At 38.4% G+C, this 22,728-nt stretch overlaps 1 pseudogene; it reads right to left on the bottom strand.

Annotated features, from left to right (window-relative positions):
* Nucleotides 1-15,155: 15,155 nt before the first annotated feature.
* On the bottom strand, nucleotides 15,156-15,314 carry LOC117034213 (uncharacterized; annotated as a pseudogene).
* Nucleotides 15,315-22,728: the final 7,414 nt, after the last annotated feature.

The raw sequence follows: 22,728 nt of genomic DNA, 5'->3' as shown, positions 1-22,728 counted from the left end.
GTCAAAACTACCACTTACAATTCGAGGGTTTGAGTTCATCCACATTTCCCTTAGAAAATGATAACTTGTTTAATAACACAATCTTGAATGTAGTTTTCAACAAATTTCAACACAATATATGACAACTCAAAGATAAGATAATCTTTCTAAGGATTCGATTTACAGTCTTTGTTTCAGTATTTCCTTGAGGTAATCAATTCATGAGTGGCTACGTTGTTGTAATTAGTTACATTGTATGGTAGATCTAAATTAATTGATGTAATTTCATACTGACGTTCCATTGTGAGTCAATTTTGGGGGTGTAACTGCTTCTACAGAATTATCGTTGTCTATCTTTCATTAATTATTCCAAATATTTTCTCCCACCAGTCAAAACCATCCCTTGGGTTCATGACCATGAAATTATTTCAAAAATAGTGAAACTATGCCTGATAGCTCGTTGCTGCAAATACCAACAGTGTTCATGAGATCGTATCTCGTACAAACCTGGTAGACTATTAGGAAATGGGAAAGAGTGACATCGCGACATAAATGAAATAATACTTGAGGGGAGTTTAATGAGATATTCTTTTTCCTATGGCCGTGAGATGTTGTAGGTTTTGCTTGACATTCCAAATGGGAACATAAAAGGGACCACCACTCATGGTAGTTAATTCATGCTCAGGGTTTCAATTTCAAATTTGTGGTATAAATACAGGAGGTTATTTGTGTGTCTCTCCCCGTGTGTGTGTGTGTGTGTGTGTGTGTGTGTGTGTGTACACGTGTATGTGCACGCCTGTGTGGGCACTTACATTTTACCTTTTCATCAGCCGCCTCCACCTGTATTTGGGTAAAATAGGCATTTTTTAAAATAGATATCTTAATGAATTATGGGTGTAGGGAGAAGTGGGAAATAAAAGGAACCTTTAGAGACTCAGAAGAACATTTGCTGAGAGGGTACTTTGCGTGCCACTTTTTTTTCCCCCAGATGATGTGCTGGTGTTTATTTACTTTGCATATGTGACTTTGAATATCAGTGAACTCTACATTTATATATATAATATGCTGTATGACATATATATATATATATATATGCAAAAGAAGGGATTAAAGATTATAATTAGCAAGAGGAAGGATTGCCCAAATTCAAATTGGTTAATAGTTTTATTTGGGGAGATTTTTTTAATGTGTTGGTTTAAAGCATCCAGTGTAACAAAACTTGTATTAGCTAAGCTTCTTTAGTTCATTTTATGAAGTGGAACCTGGGTGCCTAACACACATTTGAAATTAAAACACATTATCATTCACTGATCAATAGTTTTGTTTTTAATCGCGGTAAAAAGATACATAACATAAAATGTAGCATTTTCACCATTTGAAGTGTGCGGTGAATGCATCTGCGAACGGAAAGTCAGGAAGCAGGATTGGGCAGAGGGCATCCGGGGTGTAATTGAGTCTGACAAGTGTCCAAGCAAACGCCATCAGGGCCTCTGGAATTGTCCTGAGTCAGGGAGAGGGGCCAGGCCTTGGTATACCTGTGACTACTGGGAACTGGATGCACAGTGCCCTGCGGATGGGTGGGGCCATGCACCTGCGGCCCCTGTGGCATCTCTGGCCAAATCAGTCCCAAAGCTGACAGCCGAGGGCTCTCCAGAGGCAACAATTCCCAAGGGCAGAGAAGCGTTTTTGGTACTGAAGGGGCGCCTGGGCAGCAGGGACGGTGCACCTCCTTCCCCACACAGGCCCGTTTGTTCCCGGGAGCTAGGGCAGGTTGGATTCACCGTGAGGTAGGCTCATGATCAGAAGGTAGGGTTTGCACTACACACGCAAGGAGCTTGTTCATATCAGTAGCCGCGGAATTAGCTGTGCAGCACAACAGAATGCAAGCACACATACTTCGTCATATGACAAGAATGCTTTGGAGTAATGTCATGCTGAGAAAAGAGCCACCTAGAAAACCAAAGCAGAAATAGCCCTGGTACATGATGGCTGACGGGACTCAGCTCTTTCGCTGGGAGTCAGCATCAGTTCTAGCTCGTATCTGCACTCAAATGTTTACACTACCACTTAGTATAAGATACCTGAGCAGTAAGATAGCTTACAGATGTACCTTTGTCGATTTATCTTTATTTTCCCGCACTTTTTTGTGCATTTTCTTGTATTAAAACTTCAGAGAGTCTCCTGCTGAGCAAAGAAGGCAGGCCCAGCAGTGTGCCACGTTTCTGATGAGCCCTGCGCTCCGCGACCCGTGCACAGTATTCTTACCTGCCAGCTTTTGTCAACATCTTGACAAGGTCGTCATGCCTTAACGAGTCGAACATGCATCCAGACGCTAACACTCTAATGCCCACTTTCCTGGGAGAAAGGGTGCAAAAAGGTATAATTTTAAAACATCACCATTGTTTCTGACTACACCATAGGCAGTTTTGTTCATTGTAAGTGAACTTCTTGAATGAAAATACATCAATCAGAAAGTAAAGTACTCCCAACAATATCCCGCTACAGCTTTGAAAGATGCATTGGTTGCCCTCTAAATATCATTGTGGTTTAAAACTAAACCAGGAGAATCAAGCATGTTTAGCAGTGAGGCTGAAAATAGAGCTGTCTGTCTATCTATCTATCTGTCTATCTATCTATCTGTCTGTCTGTCTGTCTGTCTATCTATCTATCTATCTGTCTACTCATCCATCTAAATATAGATTTCTCTCTCTCTTTCTCTCTCTCTCTCTCTCTCTCTCTCTCCCTCTCCCTCCCTCCCCCCTTCCCACCCCCAGCCCCAAGGCTTGGAGGCCAGGCTCATTTCTCCCTCCCTCTACCCCAAGCACAATTAAGGCTTTATCCTCTGAGGGTCCTAAGGTTAATCTAGGGCAATTTTTGAAAACCTGTTCCTACTGTCAAATTTCAGACAGCATAAGAGGACTATATTAGATATGTTTTGACCCAGATTGACACATTTCGAACATCTATTTTAGCAGTTAACACCTGTATGAGGCTCACTTGTATTATATGCATGATACTTATCTGTCTTTATTTTGATTCAGAATTATGTCGTTTTGTCTTCTCTCTCTTTATATTAATTGAATAAAACTGGTGTAGTCGCATTGGGTTGAACAGAAAAAAATGATAAATATGATCTTCCTATGTTATCAAATCCTTCACAGCAAATGACATTTCCACCTTAGCATTCTGTGTATAAAATCCTAATACTTATGCGGAAAGACTATGAGCCAGAAGCTGTAATTACTACACATCAGAATATTTTCTTAGCCCTTTACTCTTTTTCTTTACCTACAAAGCTTCCTATCTGCCTAGGGTACAATTTCCTCAAGGTGATACGTCAGACAAGAATATGGTGAATGAAGGGGGTAGGATGGCCAAAAGGAAGAACGATGGATGCACTCTGAACTAATAACTGTGGAAGCACCTGGCCCAGACGTGACTATTGGCAAGCAGAGCAGAACCTGGGGGTTTCACCCTATGGTAACTATTTACCTAATGGCCACCCAATGTCACCTTCCTAGATACCACTGGGGGGGTTTCCTCAGTTGAGTCCGTTGCCTTCTATTTTTGCATCCTGGTGTGTTACGTATCTAGACTCTAAAGAACCTACAGGCTTATGATAGTTTTTTTCTTATCTTTTAAAGTCCTGACAAAGGGCTATTAGCCACCATATTTTCTAAAGCCTCCTTCCATATCTGTAAATTCTCCAGTTCTCTGATATATACATATAGAGTGAAAGAGACTCAATATATTTATTTGCATATATGAGCAACACGCATATTATTCATGTTAATAATACATATGAACATTATGTATATAATCACACCCACATTTTAAGTATGAGAAAATAAAATAATCTACACAAAATATATGCATACGGATATATATATATATATATATACACACATATATATATATATATTTGTTTTGTTTTGTTTTTTAACAGTGTAGTAATATATGATTAGGCTAATAATCCCAGGATTTCATACATTTTGGTAAAACCCCAAGTTAATTATATTATAAATTCAATCCTCTGTTATGTTAATGGAAGAAAAATGTTAAAATGAATAGCATGCAGAAACCAAGGCTTTGAACATCTGTATAAAAGTGTGTCCTTAAAAACATCTGTGTAAGCAGTGAAACAAAACCTTTACATTCATGACAGCACTTTTGTTAGTGCTTCGTATTTCATCATTCCTCTTGGGAAGCTGTTCAGCTCCGGCAGAGGGATAGGGATCGACACTGAAGAAACATACCGCCTTTATATAGACTTAGCGCATTCACCAGTTCCCCTCATAAATATTTACGAAGCGCAAAGCATTTCCAACATTTTGCATAGACCATAAAGAAGACAAGTATATATGCTTCATTAGGATTCTGATCAATAAGCTTTCTCAAGGAAACTTAATATTGGTCACTCTTAAATGAATGCGGGAAGAACAAGAACGCCAGACCTGGCGGATTTGGCTGCAGGTGTTCTGGCCTCAGAGTCATATACACAGGATGACAGCAGGTACTTAATTTCCTACACGCGGAGTATAATTCAATGTGTAAAAACACACACAGAATTGACCTTAAAAACTCTTTTGGTTTCATCTTAGGTATTCTGTTTATGTGCACTTACATTAAGTCTTCAAACCATTGACAAACATCAGTAGTTTTTCAATTCATGCTTTAGGTTAAAGCTGACTGATTTTTCAGCAATCAGGCTCTGACTTGAAAAGTCTAATTTTTTTCTTAAGCACGTACTTTTTAGATAGATTAGATAAATGGATAGATAGACAGGCAGATGATTGATAAATAAATAGATGATAAATAGATAGATAGATAGATAGATGATAGATAGATGGATAGATGAGAGATAGATAGATAGATAGATAGATAGATGATAGGTAGATAGATCGATAGATAGATAGATGATAGATAGATAGATAACAGGTAGATGATAGATAAATAGATCTACAATGAACTTGGTCAATATATTTATAAAAACATGTGGTTTATACACGTCCCCGTTACAATACCTTGTTTGAATTTTGATCTTCACAACTCAGCGATTCTGTGAAGTCAGTTGTGCCTTTTCCCACTATTAGCAAACTGAATTTGAGGAAAATTGGGATCTGACCCAGTTTATTTTTCGTATTTTTAATGTTAAGTACCCACGTATTTTCTTCTATAATATTAAGCAGTAACAAGAAGAAGAAATGTTGGGTTTACAGCATTTTAAATTGTTCTTGTTTCCATGCCTTTCAATTGTGGTAGTTATTGCACATCTTTCCATCAGTAAGCCAGACTTCCATCCCTGCTTACTCCCTGGGCACTACCCTGGCTCTGCTCACACTGGGCCAACAGGAGTATCCGGAGAGCTGGTGTCACCATATCAAGGCTCATAGTACTAACAGCTGCCAAAGGGGAGGAGCACAGTGATGTGAGGTGCCCAAGCCCTCCGTGGTTCTGCGGAGTCTTGGAAGTGATGCAGAAAATGCTGTGTCATCACAGGGCCGTACCCCTAGAAACTCTGGTGTGTTTAGTCATCCTTCTGGCATGCTCTGTGCTTGCTTCTTCTTTGCCAGTGTCATACTTGCCTAGTGTTTTAAAGATTTCTACTTTAAATAAGAAAAAATAATAATGATGAAAACATGTAAAAGCCTGCCATCTTGCAAAGGCTGAATTTCTGATAGGATGACGTTATGATAGCTCAGTTTCGAGCAATGTAACAGTTAAAAATTAACCAATAAACCTGACAGCACATAGAACAATCTTTAAGTACAAGTAAGTTGGCTGCTAGCTGTCATCCAGGCACAGAAAGCTGCATTGCTAATGCTCTTTCTGAACTTAATTCAATATTTTATAAAAGTATGTCTCTCAAAATGACAGCAAGCAATAAGGAGCCGAACAATGTTTTACTTCCATGATTTAAAGGGAACATTTTTTTTAAATGATACAAAAAGAAATCCCTTGACTCAAATAAATGATATAAACCAGCAGTTTTAATTGCCTTTCGCTAAATATAAAACGAAAACCTATAAGGCTTTATTCTATGGTCACCATAGATAATGATAAGCTCCAGGAAGTCATGCTCATTTGCATATGCTTTTAAGGAAAACTGTGCAAGTGTTTGAACCCATTTGTGATTCATATTCAAACATAATTTTTTGGACAGTAAAATATCAGCTAGAAAAGGCAAAAGTATGCTCTTAATGGTTACAACAACACAGGCAGTTACATTCCTGGAATGACTGACTCAGTTGCTATGTTTAGAAAGATTGTTTTTAAAAAATATGCAGTATGGGACGTGGGGAAAAGCCTTACACAACATGAGATTTGTTTCATGTCGGGATGAGCATACTAGAGTCTCCATGTCAATAAGACTCAGAGAAGTATATAAACGAAAGAAGCATCAGAGTGCATTTGATTCGATCTCCCATTTTAAGGTGAGAAAATGAAATCTGCCAAAAGCCAAATTAATTTCCCAAAGTCACATAATGGTACATGGGGGAAAAAAAATCAAGTCCAAAATACATTTTCTCATTCTTAATCATTAACATTTTACCTACCGGAGAACTGAAAACATAATGTTATTCATTCAGTGAGTATTTATTTAAATGATTAAATTGAATTAAAATGAAGACTAGCGTGAGAAGTATTACATAGACATTAGATCGCTAATCGCAAAATAATCGAAGTAATGATTATATTGTAAACGTGCCAATTTGTGTTCTCAAGTTTAATATTACTCACCTTTTCTCTTTTATCAAACATAATCAATTGCTTCAGGGTTTTTAAATCACAATATAGCCATGTAAGAAATGACAGTAAACTGATTATTTGCACCGATCAATTCCGTTTGCCACACAAGGAACTTGACGGAAGGCAACCCCCTCATACAGAGCAGTTTTCTTCCCAAATTTCACTGTACTTCGTAAAGGTTCATATTGATAGTCATCCTTCGCTCCAGACAAAAGCTGCTAGGTACAGTAGATCCTCAGATTCTCATCCAATATGTCAGGGGTAAGAAATAACTACTTGGCAGAGGAGAAAAGTTGTTAAGTATATCGGGTACTTCTTGCCTCCCTGCCACTTCACCCACAGTTGTGACAACCACTTGCGCAAAGACTTCCACTGGCTTCGTGCAGGAGCCATCTGGCCGTGCTCCTGTCTGATCCAGGTACTGCTCGCCCCTTGTGCCGGGCTCTGTGATGCTGGCCCATGCCACGGCGAAGGAGAGCAGCTCTGCACCAGTCCACAGCCCTCCCACACACACGCGCCCGAGTCAGTGCTCACACCTGGCCTAGGGGGACTTGGAATCGGCCCGTACATACCACCCCTCTTTTTGCCCTGGGTACAAAGTCTGAAAATACCGCTCTTCGGTTGATTTCTCTAAAGATTTCACAGGGTTGGTATCGGGGACTGGACTGGTAGCTAACTTGACAACACACTCTTCTGTTGACTTCCCTCCCTCGTTCATTCCATTTCCCCTGGTTCACAATCCTTCTTTCTCCCCTCCCAGCCCCCCCCCCCCCCCCATGCCTGTGGTCACGTCCCAGATGCACTGTCTGTATCCAGGCCATTGTCTCAGGCTCTGTTTTCAGGAGAAGCCAGACTAAAACTTGGGAATGTGTTTTCCAAGGTGACTAATATCACTCACTCTGGTTATATAGATGGGACCGATCTAAACACCCGTAATTCAAATGTGAGTTCCAGCAAAATTACAATTGTGTGCGTACCATGGACATGTTACTACACACGTGGATCTCTGTACTTACTCATGAAACGTTGAAATGGCGAATATCTATGCCACTGACACCAAGGTTCTATTTTTAATTCCAGCATATTGACAGAGTGACTCAGTCACGGAGAATTCTCTAAATTGTGCTTGGACTGGAAATAGGAAACTTTCCATTAGTTGGTTTCTTAACTGGAGTCAACTGCAGCCATTGGCCACAGCACAGCGAATATGTTTTGTTACCCAGAGCTATTGCAAAGAACCATCACCAGCATTATCTTGTTTGATGGCAGTTTTAAAGTAGAGAGACCTGGAGCATTGGAGTTTACATTCTTTGCCTACAATATCACAGCTTGAACAGTACAGTGTTAGAAATTGACTCAGAATGCTGTTCGCTTGCCTTCTAATCATACACTCTTTGTTTGCCATCCTTTCGCTTAATGACATTTCTGGGAAACCCTATATGAACTGAAAGGGGCAGTTTTCAATCACGCTCCTCTGCTAATTCATGCTTTACCGTTAAGACGTATACTATCTGTGAGTACACACGTGAGTTACATAGCATTCAAAGCCTGTGCTCTGAACACAATACAGTCCAACTGAAAATAATTTGATCTGTATGTGGGATTGATCTCACTAGTGTTAGAGCTGACAGTGCATTGTGCTTCCTTAGTGGGTCACGTGGTGAGTCACGTGTAAAATTGTCCACGTGTTCTGACTCTGCTATGATTCCCAACGGATGACAAACTGTAAAGGGCAGAGGGCACTTGCTGGACCCTCAGCCACAACTCACACTGCATATGAATTGTTTGTTCCTCTTCACGTCGATAAAATGAAACACCGGCACGCGGAAACTCAAAATTCGGTTCAGATGAAATTCCACTTAAGAAGAAATAATAAGAACATAACGGGAGCAGGAAGGAGTATGGATTTATTTCACTAAGTTTTCTAAGACTTCAGGGCTGATTTCCTTAGGTGGTTCAGATTCTGGGAAGATGACTTTTGTGATTACTGTCACACTCTGTCATCTATCTGCCCCCCTGGCACAGTGCGTTTCCACTGGCTGTGAGGGATTAGAGTGGTAGGCAAAGGTGAGCTGGGGAGATGAGAACCAATTTTATTCTCCACTCCTGCAGTTTGAAAATGCAAATGTTACCTTGGAGAGAAAACACAGAAATCTAATTTAAAGATATTTAAAATATGCCCTTTGGCAATTCAGCAGTTGTGAGCCCCAAGTGCACCTAACAATATTCTCTCTGCTACTTAAATCTACTCTTGAAAAAAATATAATCTTTTCAGTACTCAGGACATTTTCTGACTAAGCAGATAAACACTGGGCTGACAAGATCTAAGTTTTAATATGTAAAGAGAAATTCTATCTAGGCTGCCCCAAAGGGATCTTTCCAAAATGCTAATGTCATCATTATTATTTAGAATAATAGAGTTGCCGATTAAGCATCTTCTCTTATGACCATTCGAAAATAGAATTAGTGGTTCCTTGGAGAGATGCGTTGAGAAGAACCCTTGGGCCATGGACAGGATAAACAGGAGAAAAAGTGCCATTTTGTGGAATAGTATCTGTCACACAGAATGAAGCAGGGCGTCTGAATAGCTTCTGAAAGGATATAAATCTCGAGTTGGCATCTCTCTGGCAAAGCTTTCAGCCTTAGCCCCACAGCAGTGGGTACACTCAGCGCTTCAGCGAGCCCCGCCCGCTCTGCTCCCTGAGCTTTTCCAGGTTCTCCCTTCTGCTTGGAATTCCATGCCCTGAGGGGATCAGGCTGGCCAGCTTCTCTCTGGGTTGCAGGAAAAGAACCCTCCCTTCTATTACTGAATCTTCCCGGGTCAGTCAAGCAAGTCAATTACTGGCTTCCTTGGTGCGTCTCTTAAACTCAGCACATCAGTTACTCCACACACGTGCTCTTTCATTTAGCCTTTTACTCAACAAATGTGGCCAATCTATACAGTCTATGCACCGAACTGTATGTACGAGTATGAATGATATATAGATGCTTATATGCATAGTTCATCCAGTCTTATATAGTGTACAGCCTCTGTGAAATATCATAACTATATTACAGGCATTTATTTTGTTTTCCACATTTAAATGTAAGGTCTTCGAAAGACTGGTTAGACCATATATTTATTTGTATTCCTAGCATTTAGTACAGTGCCTGATATAATGTAGGTGTGCAAAGTTTATTAATGGGACTAAATTGATTGAATAACCCATTGGAATGGTAGCCCTTAATTATATTTATTCTCTTCAACCCAGTTACCCATGCCTAAATACATACTTATATGACTTTTAATATAGTAGAAGGTCTAAGGTAGATCACATGGGGGGAAGCAGTGAGAACGGGGGTTACTGTGACTGCCAAAATCCAATGTGATTTCCAGTGTGAGTACTAAATGCCAAAAGAAGGTACAATATCACAGCTCATTTATAGATAGATAGATACATACATACATAGATATATAGATATATAGCTATAGATATTTATCTGTGTGTATATATATATATATATGACTTCATTGTTAATAATTCAAATCTCTTGTCACTTAAAAGAATGTCTGTAAAATATTTTTAAGCCCTTAGAAAGACAAAAGCAATAATTAAAAGAGAAATACATAGAATATCCAGGGAAAGACTATAATATTACTCTATTGAGAGCAGTCAGTGGAGATAATTCAACCCGCAGCTTCTAATAGTATGAATATGCTTCCAAAACAAGGGAAGAAGTCAGATACACTATACCTGTCTATCCAGAATTAGAATAGAAAACCAATTCATTATTTTGTATCTGTCTATAAGTAAATATATATTCATAGATTCATTTATAGCTCAGCCTGTAAAGATATTCAGCTCGTTTTTCCTACGGACAAAATACAGAAAATGAACGAAAGGGTTTGATTTACACATGTGTGTTGGAGCTCCTGTTATCAAATTACCAACTGCTTTGTTCCTTGCTGTCATTGTCTATATAGAAAATAAGCACAATTCATAACTCTCTCTCTCAGACACACACACACACACAAATACACACACACACAAATATTGTCTAATACCATAACAAGGTAAGACATTTTAGAACATGTTTCTTAGAAATTCTTATTTATAAGAGTTAAAGCTGAACGCAAATATCCTCTTTCCATTTACGGCATTCAAAGTTCTTGAAATACTACATGAATCAGCTTAATAGAACTGGATCTATCAAAATCCAATCAGACTATGCAAAACCGCTGGCTATCCATGGAAATTAACACATTATTAGCTTATACATGTTTGCTTACAATTTAAACTTAAAGCTTTGACATTCAAAATAAATCACTGCCATTTAAAACACTTTTTTTTTTTTTGCCAAAAGGGCTTATTTTTTTAACTTGAACATGTTGTATTTATTTTTTATTTCATCGTAATTATTTTTAATTAATTTGTTGGGTAAAGAGTGCCAACATAAAGTGTATGATGGGCCAGGGCCAAGGAAATTTGGAAACTGTCAAAGAAAAAAAGGATGATGTTAAATTTTGCAATATTCAGTGATTGCACTGTCGGGTAAAACACTTTGAAATGTGAATTACATCATCAGTTACAAAGAGTTACTTTATAATTAATTGTCAATGAGCCTGGTTTATACTACAGAGAATATGAGATGTCAGACGTCTTTATAATGTCAGTTAGGTAGATACGTAGATATGGTACAGTGATACAGTGATAGCTGTGGGTGTAGGTGTGCGGATAAGTGTAGCTACAGATACAGACATACATGTTGATACAGTTACAGATACACGTGTGGGCAGAGACACCGAGAAGGGTGGAGGGACAGATATACAATGTTAACCAGCTTCCCCATTACACAACAGTCTGTGTAATATCACAGGGGAATCACTGGCATCAAGACATGCTGGGATCCGGTCCCACAGATGGGTTCAATGTTTGCCTAGCATACGTGCATCTCTTTTCTACTACATATATAAGATAGAACATAGTTTTTAAAATCACCTGACACAATTTACAAATTATTTTTGCCATGAGCTGTACATCTGAGTGTTATATTTTTGTGAAAACTGGTGGAAGGAATTTTTAAAGCTTTCATTCTCCTTGACCAGCTGGCTATGAGACAACCCACCAGAATGTTGACCTGTCTGCATCTTGTTCCCTTGGGTCAGAAAATGGCAATTTGAGGCAAGATCATCTCCAACATCCTTCTAGCTAATAACATAAAATTATACTTTTCTATGAACGCCATGGGCTGTATTCATGTGTGGCTTTGTATTTGTGAGTGGAAAAAAAAAACTTTCATGGCAACGATGCTTGCGTCTTCAATATTTGAAAATCCATGTAGAAGCCCACCGTTCATCCTCATCCTCTTTCTCTCTCTCCAATGCACACACAGTAGTTTCTTTTCCCCTTCCAAATCCTCATGCAACATCCTATTTCCTCCTCTTGGGCTTAGCTTTTATCCTTAACATCTCTCTAAACTATTTTTCACGGCATCTTCTGTATGTAAGGTGGCTCCATCCCTGGGTTTCCTAGTGCCGGTCCACGTTTTGCTTGTGGCTGCTGCACACTTACCAACACCTGTCCTTACAAAAGCATCCAGGTCTGAAATGTCAACTGTGCAGTCACTCAGTCTGTCAGTCTTCTTTTTCTTCCACTTTAAATAAAGTTATGCAAATTCCCCACACCTTGAAAAACATGTCTGCCACTTCCTTGTTTCCCAGATGCACGACTCCAACTTGAGAAAAGATGTATTTCTGACAGGTCCTCAGTAGGCAATACTCTGAATTGTCACTCGGAGGTTGCTTTATCGTGCTATGAATTCCCTGCTTTGAGGCTCAGGTGTACCTCCAAATCTATCCCATCATGTTACCGTTTTGGGATGGTATGATCTACCAACACTCTGGCTTCTCCTCCCTCCTGTTTTTTGCAAGATGGCTTCGAGGTGGGCTCCATTCTTGCTGGCAGGGAAGCTCACGCTGGCTTTGATCTGGAGAGTCCAGTTCTGAAGGCTGGCCACAAGTGCATGTCATCCTCTAGCCGGTGACTTCTTTCCTCACTCAACTATTCAACAATTATTTTCACACTCACCTCTACAACGTTGTCTCATTCAGAAATATCCCAAGTCTAAAATCGTTCATTGTAGTGCTTTCCATTCTGATGACAAACACCTTTCTCACTCTCTTGTTTTTGTTTTATTTTCACTGAGACCAGCAAGCACCACACCCTTTCACTTTGCACTTCTGTTTGATTTCTCTGCTGCCTTCCCTTTCCTTTCTTTCCAGGCTGGTTCCATTTCTTCCACCTCTGTAGAGTTGACTCCAGATTTGCATATCAGGCCACTCAGCTCCTGTTCTGTCGCCTCTTATTCAAGTCTCCACTCTTCAGTTGCTTGGTCTTTTCAGCAGACAGACGTACTCGAGCGTCTTCCAAAAGATTGAAACAAACAAAAAAATAAGAAGACCAGGATTCAATAGCCTACTCTAGCTCACTTCTTTCTCAAATTTCTCACCTCTCGCTACTCTTCAGCACACACCCCTATCTCCAAGGCCCCTCCCTAAAGGTCACTCACCTGCGCCACCCTGATCTCTTAATTATTAAATCCAGTCTGGCCTGTAAGCTGTGTGAGACGCTGTTAATCACTGCCTCACTGAAACTCTCTGTCTTGTTTTTTGAAATTCAGTTGTATCGTTTTTGCCCATTACTTCTTAGGTGATTTGATGCAATTTTCTACCTTCCCACATTTCAAACTCCACTGTTTTCAATCTCCTTCTCCTTCTGTTAAAACTGGAACCGTTTTATTAAAAGACAAAGACCTACAAGGTCGTGCACACTGAGATCTGGATTTCCCCGCAGGGCTAAAGGAGTCCTTTCAGCCCAGTCTGTTGTTTTCAGCTCTCCCATCTCCCCAGAAAGTGCCACAACTGAAGGGAACCAAGGGACAACCCCTCCCTATGACCGCATGCTGGAACATAGCACCTGGCCCCCCTCAGGAGAAGTAGCCACCCCGCCTTCAGAGCTCCCCTCCCAAATTCTATGTCTTATTCTGCCTTTCAGTTTTCCTACATCAAATTTCAATCCTGGGGACACTTGCTAACAGATATTCTGGGTGCTCACTGACAGCCCAAAGCCCAAAGCGCAGGGAAGCTGACCTGCAACAGCTGGCATTGGAACTATCTTAGCAAGCAGGCGCTTCAATGGGGTGTTGGAATTGGATCAACCACAGAGAGAACCCCGTCACTGGCAGTACATACAGTGCGTACCACTCCTCATTACGGCAGCATGACAGTTGCTAACCCCTTTACCAGTGGTAAGCTGGCCTGTCATACCATAAAATGGAAATGCATTACCAGGGTACATCGGGGTTATTCAGTATGGGATAAACAAAAATTAAGAAGATAATTGAATCAAATGGTGGTTGCTAGGGAAAATTGGTGTTTGAAAGCTGAGAATCATTAATAATTAACTAAAAAGTTAGACACCCTCCTTGATACCCTGTATATAAACTAAATTTTTTGTCATCTAAAAGGCAAATAAAGCTGAAGACTGGGTACAGAGCGTAATCATAAGAATAGCAGAACTTCAGAGATTCATCCCCAACCTAGACAAATCTGGTAGGCCAAGGTCAGACCTGAGCCCAGATTAAAATGAGACCTCGGGACATGGGGTGGGCGTGTCTAAGTCAGTACACCTGGGTTGCAGGAGTGGTTCATTCCTTCCTGGGCTCGAACTTCTTCTTTGCTCAAAGATCACTAGGGGTCTCTGTCCTTCAAGGCAGTATCTTCTGTGTCAGGGTGTTACCCCCATTCGCCTCCCATCCACTTATCTTTATCTGGGGTCCAATAATCTAACGAACTGCTTAGACCTGCTAAAGAGAGAAAGGGAGATGCAGGACCAGGAGGAGAAGGGGGTGTATATGCTGGCAGTGCCAGGCCGAAGGACACACATCGCAAAACTGGATACAGGAGACGAGCAATTGGGGGGCAGTGTTCTGGTGCATGGGAATAAATGCTCTGGCGAGACCCTGAGGAAATGATGCTAACACACTCCTAGAATGACTACTGAAATGACCACTTCCCTGTGGAAGGAAGAAAAGTCAGACCTACTGTGGAAACAGTGGAAATGGGGGCAAAAGGCTTAGAGAAGTCATGGTATTGTAGATAGAATGGGAAAGAGAGGAAAGCCCATCTTCTGACTATGTTTTCAGGAAGGCCTGGAGGAAACTATTTAATACGTTATTAAGGGATATACTAGTGAGGAACACACACACGAACACACACACACACACACACACACACACACACACACATACACAGGGCCCAGGGAAGCACTCTTTATACATTTATTGTATTCCTCTGAAAAAATGGAAGCTAACTAGGGAAAGGTCTTCCTTTTTGTTTTTGTTTTATCACTGCTATATTTCAAGCACGTAGGACTGTTTCCTGGCATAGTTTAGGCACCCAATAAGTAATTACAACATGAATGATGCCCCTGGCTTGGATTTATTACTCTGTGATGATGAGTCTTATATTCATATTGTTATTCAATTAGCAATAATCGTGCCATGGATAAACCTCATTGGCTACGATACTGCCACTGCGCAAAGCTATATTGTTATTCAAAACCTCTCTACTGACACTTAAACCCACACATTTAACCACTAGCATATATAGCCATGTAGAAATTACACAAATTACTTGTCCAAATTATCTCCCATGATCTACTTTTCACACATGTGTCTCCTTTCATACCCCCCGTGTATTAAAAATGCACCCAGCTAACCAGAAAGCTGGTAGGTATCCTAGGGGCATCACTGTTACCTTTCCCGTCATCTCCACACTGTCTTCAATCCCGTAGTTTTATCGGTAACTTTGATTCTCATAACTCTGATGGTTTAAAGATGTGCTAGCTGCTCCATTTCATCTTGAATGCAAACCTTTACTAATTCTTCCTCTACGAACAGAACCAAATTTTCACTGAGCACGTTGACTCTTCTTATTCTCCTTCTTGAAACCCACATCAACCCAAATTTCGCATCTTGCTAAATCATTTGTTTTTCCCTGAAAAGAATATGTATTCTCATGGTGTATTGCTTCTTCTTCTTTTTTTTTTTTTTTTGGCAGCAAGAAACAGAATAACAGCCAAATGCAGATTAAAAGCTAAACATCTGATTATCTCTCATAATAAAAATTCAAAGATGGACAATTCCAAGTTTTGTATAGCTGCTCAAAAGTACCAACCATGACCCAGGGATTTTCCAGATTTCTGCTTCATCATCCTCAGCAGCCTGACTTTTGGTTCTGACTCTGGCTCCTTGTGCAGGGAAGAGAGTCTGCACATCTCCAGGAAAGTACTTTACATGGGCAGGAAAGGGAGCCAGGGAAATCTGAGCCTCTCCTCATTTTATCAGGATCAGTCATCTTTCCCAGCAGATGTGTAGCTTCTTCTCTACGTCTCATCACATGCCTATATGTAGAGAAACCCCATACACTGGAGGTTGAGATTACAAACATTTGCTTAAATGAAGACTGTCAAAAACTTCTGGTCACAAACTTCAGCAGAAAATTTATTTTCTGTCATGCATGAAGAAAATGCCTGATTGTTATAGCACTGCAGCATCTAAGAGATTCTATTATATATATATATATATATATATATATATATATATATATATATGTTATATATACATATATACATAATATATTACTATATTATATATAGTAATATTGATATATAGAATATATATTAATGCAGAATATCAATACAATATATAGTATTGGTGCAATATTATGATATAATGATTATATACTTTATGTGCATAATATATATATATATATAAAACTTACATGTTCTAATTTCATAAATTATCTAATCTGTATATTTTATTCCACCTAATTTTAATGCTGGCCATGACCCAATCAACTGTTTTACCAGTCCTTTTACCAACAGCAGGCAAGAAACAAACTGAATTATGCCCAAGGTGGTCAGAGTGGAAGGATGATTTCTCTGGGCTGGATGCTCCAGTGGAATCTAAACAACACTGAGAATCTGTACAGTGAAAAAGGAAATGTTGACTGTTAGATAAGAAAGCAGTGGTACCTAAACACAAGCTGTCCTTTGCATGGCCATAATCCTTTTTTAGATCATTTCTTGGCCTATTTACTGAAATGATTTCAAGGTCTTAGAGGTTGTCCTTGATTACCACCAAATGGATTAACTGTCCATCTTGTGGTCTCTCACAGTGAATCTTCCTGACCTTGACCACCTTCGAAGGAAGCTTTGGTCACATTATTAGTCTAAGGTCATGCGCTTTTTCTTTCTCTTTCTTTTCTTATACCAAACTGGGAGCTTCTCATGGCTTCACTTACTGTTTAATGATTTTGACCCACTCATCTCCCAACAGAGTGTCCTGAATATATATTGAATATGAATGATTGAATTAATGCATGGTGAGAAAATCTTCTACAGGAAATTTCTAAATTTCCCCCCATTTTACTCTGTGTTTATAGGGTACAGTTTAATGTATACAAAACTATTTTCTTTAATTGTAGATACAGTTTTACCTTGTAAAGTGATTGATGCATACCGACCTTTATATTTTGAAATACTAAAAAGGAGATTGGTCATAACAGCTCCCACTACAAACCTGTTGCATACAACGAGTTAGCTAAATTTTGTGTGTCTCTCATGCTACATTTTTCTTACATTGATCATGGCCGGTATGTATGGCAAGCACGATGGGGAAGGGACAAGTAAAACGTCATTGTTATTTTTATAATAAGATGTTTATATACCATGAGGACCGACAGGATAGAGATGTCTGGAAATGCTCCACACCAGCCCTTTGCTACATCAGATACACCACGATTCTGTATCCAGAGACACCTTGTAATCTCAGTGTATTGCAATTTCAATACACATTCATGAGACTCCCTCATCTGTTTGTTTGTTCTCATCCAATCTGAACAACACACCAGTTCCCATATTCTAAAAACCATTAGAGTTGTTTTTTTTTAGAATTTTGGAATAACTTCACTTTCTGGAATAATTTACATTTTATTTATAATGGAAGTTTAATATGCACATATACACATAAATATGCAGAATTGTATGCATCAAAAATAGCACGCACTCACATGTTATAAATACAGTTAACTAACTGGAATTTTCTTTGTTGCCTTTGAAGTTATGAAAATGAAGCAAATACCTCTACCTTCAGAATGTCTAACAATCATTTTTTTTAATTAGTCAAGTCAAAGTTAACTAGAAAAATTAAAATAATGGAGTATACCTAATTACCTCAGCACTGTAGTGAGCTGAGATACATGCTGGAGAAATAGTCTTCATTACACTCAGAATTCTCAAAAAAAAAAAAAAATCAGTGTTTAATGGCAGCTCTTTTTTGTTCTAAGATAGAAATTGAAATCATCCTCTTTATTGCATGTTCTTTTATTCTGTGGATATTTTCCTCCCACAAAGGGAAAATGGACTAAAATCAACCTTTTAAAAAAAGAATTCATATTTGTTTTCTTTATTAGACATACTTTTACATATCTATTTTCATATTTAACACAAGCAGTATATTTTAAGTAAGTCGATAGGTTGTCATGGCCAAAATATTTTCATTTATGAACTTAGATATTTTTAGATAAGAACAAACATGTATTCTATCTTTTATTTTCCTCTTTATTAAATGTATTGGGGTGACAATGGTTAGTAAAATTACATAGGTTTCAGGTGTACAATTCTGTAATACATCATCTCCAGGTCACATTGTGTGTTCACCACCCAGAGTCAGTTCTCCTTCCACCATATATTTGACCCCCTTTTCCCTCTTGTTATGTGAGAACAAAACTATTTGCTTATGAAGTCCTGCGGTGATGTGATAAAATAAATCACATTTCTACTCTCACAATAATAAATTAAGTTTCCCCCCTCATATTTCATTCTTTGTACAACAGTTTAAAAGTTATTGAGGGAATGGTACAGGACAACAGATCTCAGAGTTTGGGATTTCAAAAAAAATGTGAGTGTGTAATATAATTACTAGATTTCCTCTTACTAGGTCGCACTATTAAAAGCAAATCACATAGTCAATTCAAAGAAGAAGATTGAGAAGGGAAAAGAGGAGAAGGAGAGTGAAGAAGAGTAGAAAGGCAGAAAATGAAGGACAAAATTGTGACATACCAGCATTTGGATTACCAGCCAAAGAATTTGTTGGCATTTTAGGTCATTTTGTGGGGAAGGGAGTTGCCTTCAAATAGCCCTGCTCGTTTGGAATATTTTTCCTAAACAATGATAGCAAATGTAATCTGTAAGGGAAAAAAAAAAGGTATTTAGGACTTTATAGACTTTAGACAAGTATAATATTTTTTTTTCACATATCACACAGATCCAAATAAAGTAGTTTTATACTCTGAAACTTGCTAAAATAAACAATAGTTTATTGGAAGTACAGATGATAAGATTTGGCGAGTATTCATTTGTTAATACTTTATAGGACATGACAGAAAGATACACGCAGAATTTGGAATTGATTATTTTCGGGGAAAGAAATCAAGAAAGCACATGCACCAAACACGTAAACAGCCCTCCCCGAATCCATACACAGTGACAGTGAGTCAGAGGAATTGTCACATCCTATTAAAGACACCGGGGAGGAACGAGGTTGACTAAAACTTTCTCAGTAATGGACAATAATTGCTAGAGAAGTAACTTTGGAAAGAGATAATAATTAGGTAGATCGTAAATGGGGAAGTTAAAGATCAAGCATCCTTCCATTGCGTACACACCACATCTTCTTTATCAATCATCTATCGAAGGACACTTTGGTTGTTTGGCATATAATTTTACGAACCAATGTACCCCAATAAATTTAATAAAAATTAATAATAATTTTTTAAAAAAAGATCAAGAACCCTTTCTATCTCTGGCATCATCAAGGATAGGCTGTCTGTAAAGATTTCTAAAGAAACAGTTCCCTTTCCACTCTGCCTTAAATGACATTGCCACATCAGGCTATGGTAACTTCATATGAAAGATGACCCGATTCGTTTCTTTTATTCTGATTTGATGCCATGTAATAAACTTGCTGAATATTGCTTGTCATGTAGTATATTCTCTTACACAGAGAAAATGCACTGACCACCTGGGACTATATTGTAAGCATTCACGTAGTTTGAACTCTCATTGGAAGAAAGCAAGTGTATTTCATAGGTATCTGATCCTTGAGCGTGATAGCCCTTGCCTTGTAAGATAAAAGACTTTTCTTTCTTTCTTTTTTTTTTTTTTGGTAGGCATAAATACTTAGAACACACCTGTGTGATAGACATCTGGTATTTTTTATTGCAGTCACTCCCATGGTACCTGAAATTGGAAACAGCACCACTATTTTACAGCTGGGAAATGTGAACTCAGACAGACATTAGGTTCTGCTTAACAGGCACAAACTGCAGCCACTTCTTTCTGATTTCAAAGTCTACCCTTTGCTTCACATTCCACAGGCTCCCTTCCCATACTACTGTTGGTGTCGCCGTATGAAAATTAAAGTGAACAATATGTCACTCAACAGTTGACAATTTAGTGGGGTTTTTGGTATTTCATACTTTTGAATAAACGGTGACTTTTCAAGAGAGCAGAATCCTTGTGCATTTCCCAAAGTGCCTCATGTGGACTTGGACAAACGGTCACAACCTAATCTGTGTCAAATGGCTCTGATTGATGTTTCTGTGATTTCAGGAAGGCCAAAAATAATATAAAGTAATACACTGGTGCTTAAACACAAACTCATTCTTTTTGTTTTGGTAGGTCACGATGTCAAATAATCGTTTTTTCCTAAACTTCTCACTCAGAAACTAGTTATTTTTAGCAACTTAAATACAATTTAGAGCGTGAAAGGGAGAAAAAAAATCACAGATGGTAATTTGCAGTGAAAGCCATTTATCATTATGGGGTAATTAAAATTATGCAGCTTTTTCTCATTAGCCTTTTTCCTCAACTTAGTTTCTATTGATTTTTGTCTCGAGTAATTGAGAGAAAATTATTACAAATTTTATGTGCTCTTCAATACTGATCTTAAACCAAAACCTAATTGCTAAATTTTAGCACCTATATCCATCAGCTTCACCGGTACCATCAGTTTTCTCTCCTGTAATTAAGCTCTGTCCAATATCATGAACTCATCTTAAAGACTTAAGGATAGTACTTGGGCTAAAATTGTGTTCCTCCATCAGAAAAGTGAAGATACCCTTAAAGAAACAAAACACCACCAACAAAACAACACTAAAAACACTGACAGTACTCTAATATTTTGCACTGATAAAGGAAATCCATCACATAAAGGAAATCCATCACTACTCTCCATGCAGAGTTGCCAGTATTATACTACAATATTGCTGTTGGAAGGGTGTTGAATACCATCTAGTACAGTCACACCCACTGCTAGAGTCCTTTCTTCCTAGTTTACTAGGCTTACCTTCCGTTCTTAGTTGAACACTGCTAGTGGCTGGGGGAAAAAATACCTCCAGAAAAGCTAATTGTAACCATTTAAGCATTGCTATATATTGGACTACCACAGATTAATATGTTGAATCATTGCTTTTGCATTTTATGGTTTCCAAACAAATTTATGTGAAACTTCAAAATAATTATAATATAATTAAATTTGTGATTTTTTAAAATTAATATCAGACTGTGAGTCCAAAATTGTGTTATAGCTATTTTCCTTCTGATAAAGTGACATATACTACAGTACCCATCAAATGTTGGTTTGGTGTTTCCAAAAGAAAACAAGCTCAATCTTTACACAAAAATCAGGCCTGGATGGATTTCTGGCTTCAACAGACTCCCATAGATGGGTTAGGAGAGATTGTTGCAAATCCGTCCTTGCTTGTTGGAACATCAAGCAAGAAATGTAGTTTGTATCAGTAATACTTGCAGAAGAGACAACTGTCCTTGTACAACTTGTCAGGGAAGCTCTGAGGAGACGATCTAAAGAGGGGACTTCATTTCCTTTCTATCCTTCAGCTGTTTACTCTGGCTTTTCAGGGTGGCCAGACAGGAAGAAAGATCATCTGTTTAATTATGAAATCTTCAGTGGAGTTTCTGATAGGAAAAGAATCCTTACCCAAGGTTTAGAAAATGAGGGTTTTTATATATACAAAAGATTTTTGTTTGTTTGTTTTGTTGCGTTCTACAGAACAGTTTTGTATTAACCATGTACCATATTTTTGTGTTTAAAAGATACACATTTCAGAAGACACCGTGTGTCTCAGGTCATTGCCCAGAAATGACTTGAAAACTTTAGGAGAACAGATTAAAGATGCATTATTTTGGTTTGTCGAGATACGAAACTGACAGAGATTTGGATAAAAAGCTTGTAGGGCAATACAAATGTATGTGTGGTTGCCATGTCCTATAGTTGATCTTTTAAACATTTCTACATGCGAAAGAAATATCCTAAAGAGGATAAGAAATTCAGGCATTTAGTATTATGATTCGAGCACAACATGTAGCTGGCAGAGTTCTGTACCATTCAACACGTTCTATTAGGGTTATTGATAATCTCATCTTCCCCAGTAGAGGATGAGGTCTTTGAAAGTTGAAATTTTCCTGTGTTGAATGACTCTATCCACCCCTTGGCCCGAGGTCATTGGTTAGAATGGAACTGAAGAGTCAGTACTTCTAAGTGACCGTTTATGTAAATTGAGTTTTAGAATCTGTCACTTATTTGCCCAATTTGGAAAATAAAGTTTTAGCGTATATAAATATGGCATGTTCACTATGTCAACATTTTTAAAACACTAATAGTGCACACACTCTGCAAAGAAACATTAGAGCAATATAGGACTTAATACTGAACTTAATTTTTCATTTGCATGTTTTGATTTGGTGTCCTTAGTGTTCTTCAGAGAAAAATAAATTCTGAAATCATAATTTCTCCCCAAATAGTTCATTTAGCAAAAAAAGAAGTAAACGTATGTAATTTTTTACAATTGCTGATACAAATGAAAGATACTCTAAT

The sequence above is a fragment of the Rhinolophus ferrumequinum genome, chromosome 14 (genome assembly GCF_004115265.2).
Source record: "Rhinolophus ferrumequinum isolate MPI-CBG mRhiFer1 chromosome 14, mRhiFer1_v1.p, whole genome shotgun sequence".
Lineage (NCBI taxonomy): Eukaryota > Metazoa > Chordata > Mammalia > Chiroptera > Rhinolophidae > Rhinolophus > Rhinolophus ferrumequinum.
The sequence above is the reverse complement of the archived record's forward strand: the minus strand, read 5'-3'. Positions and strand labels throughout refer to the sequence as shown.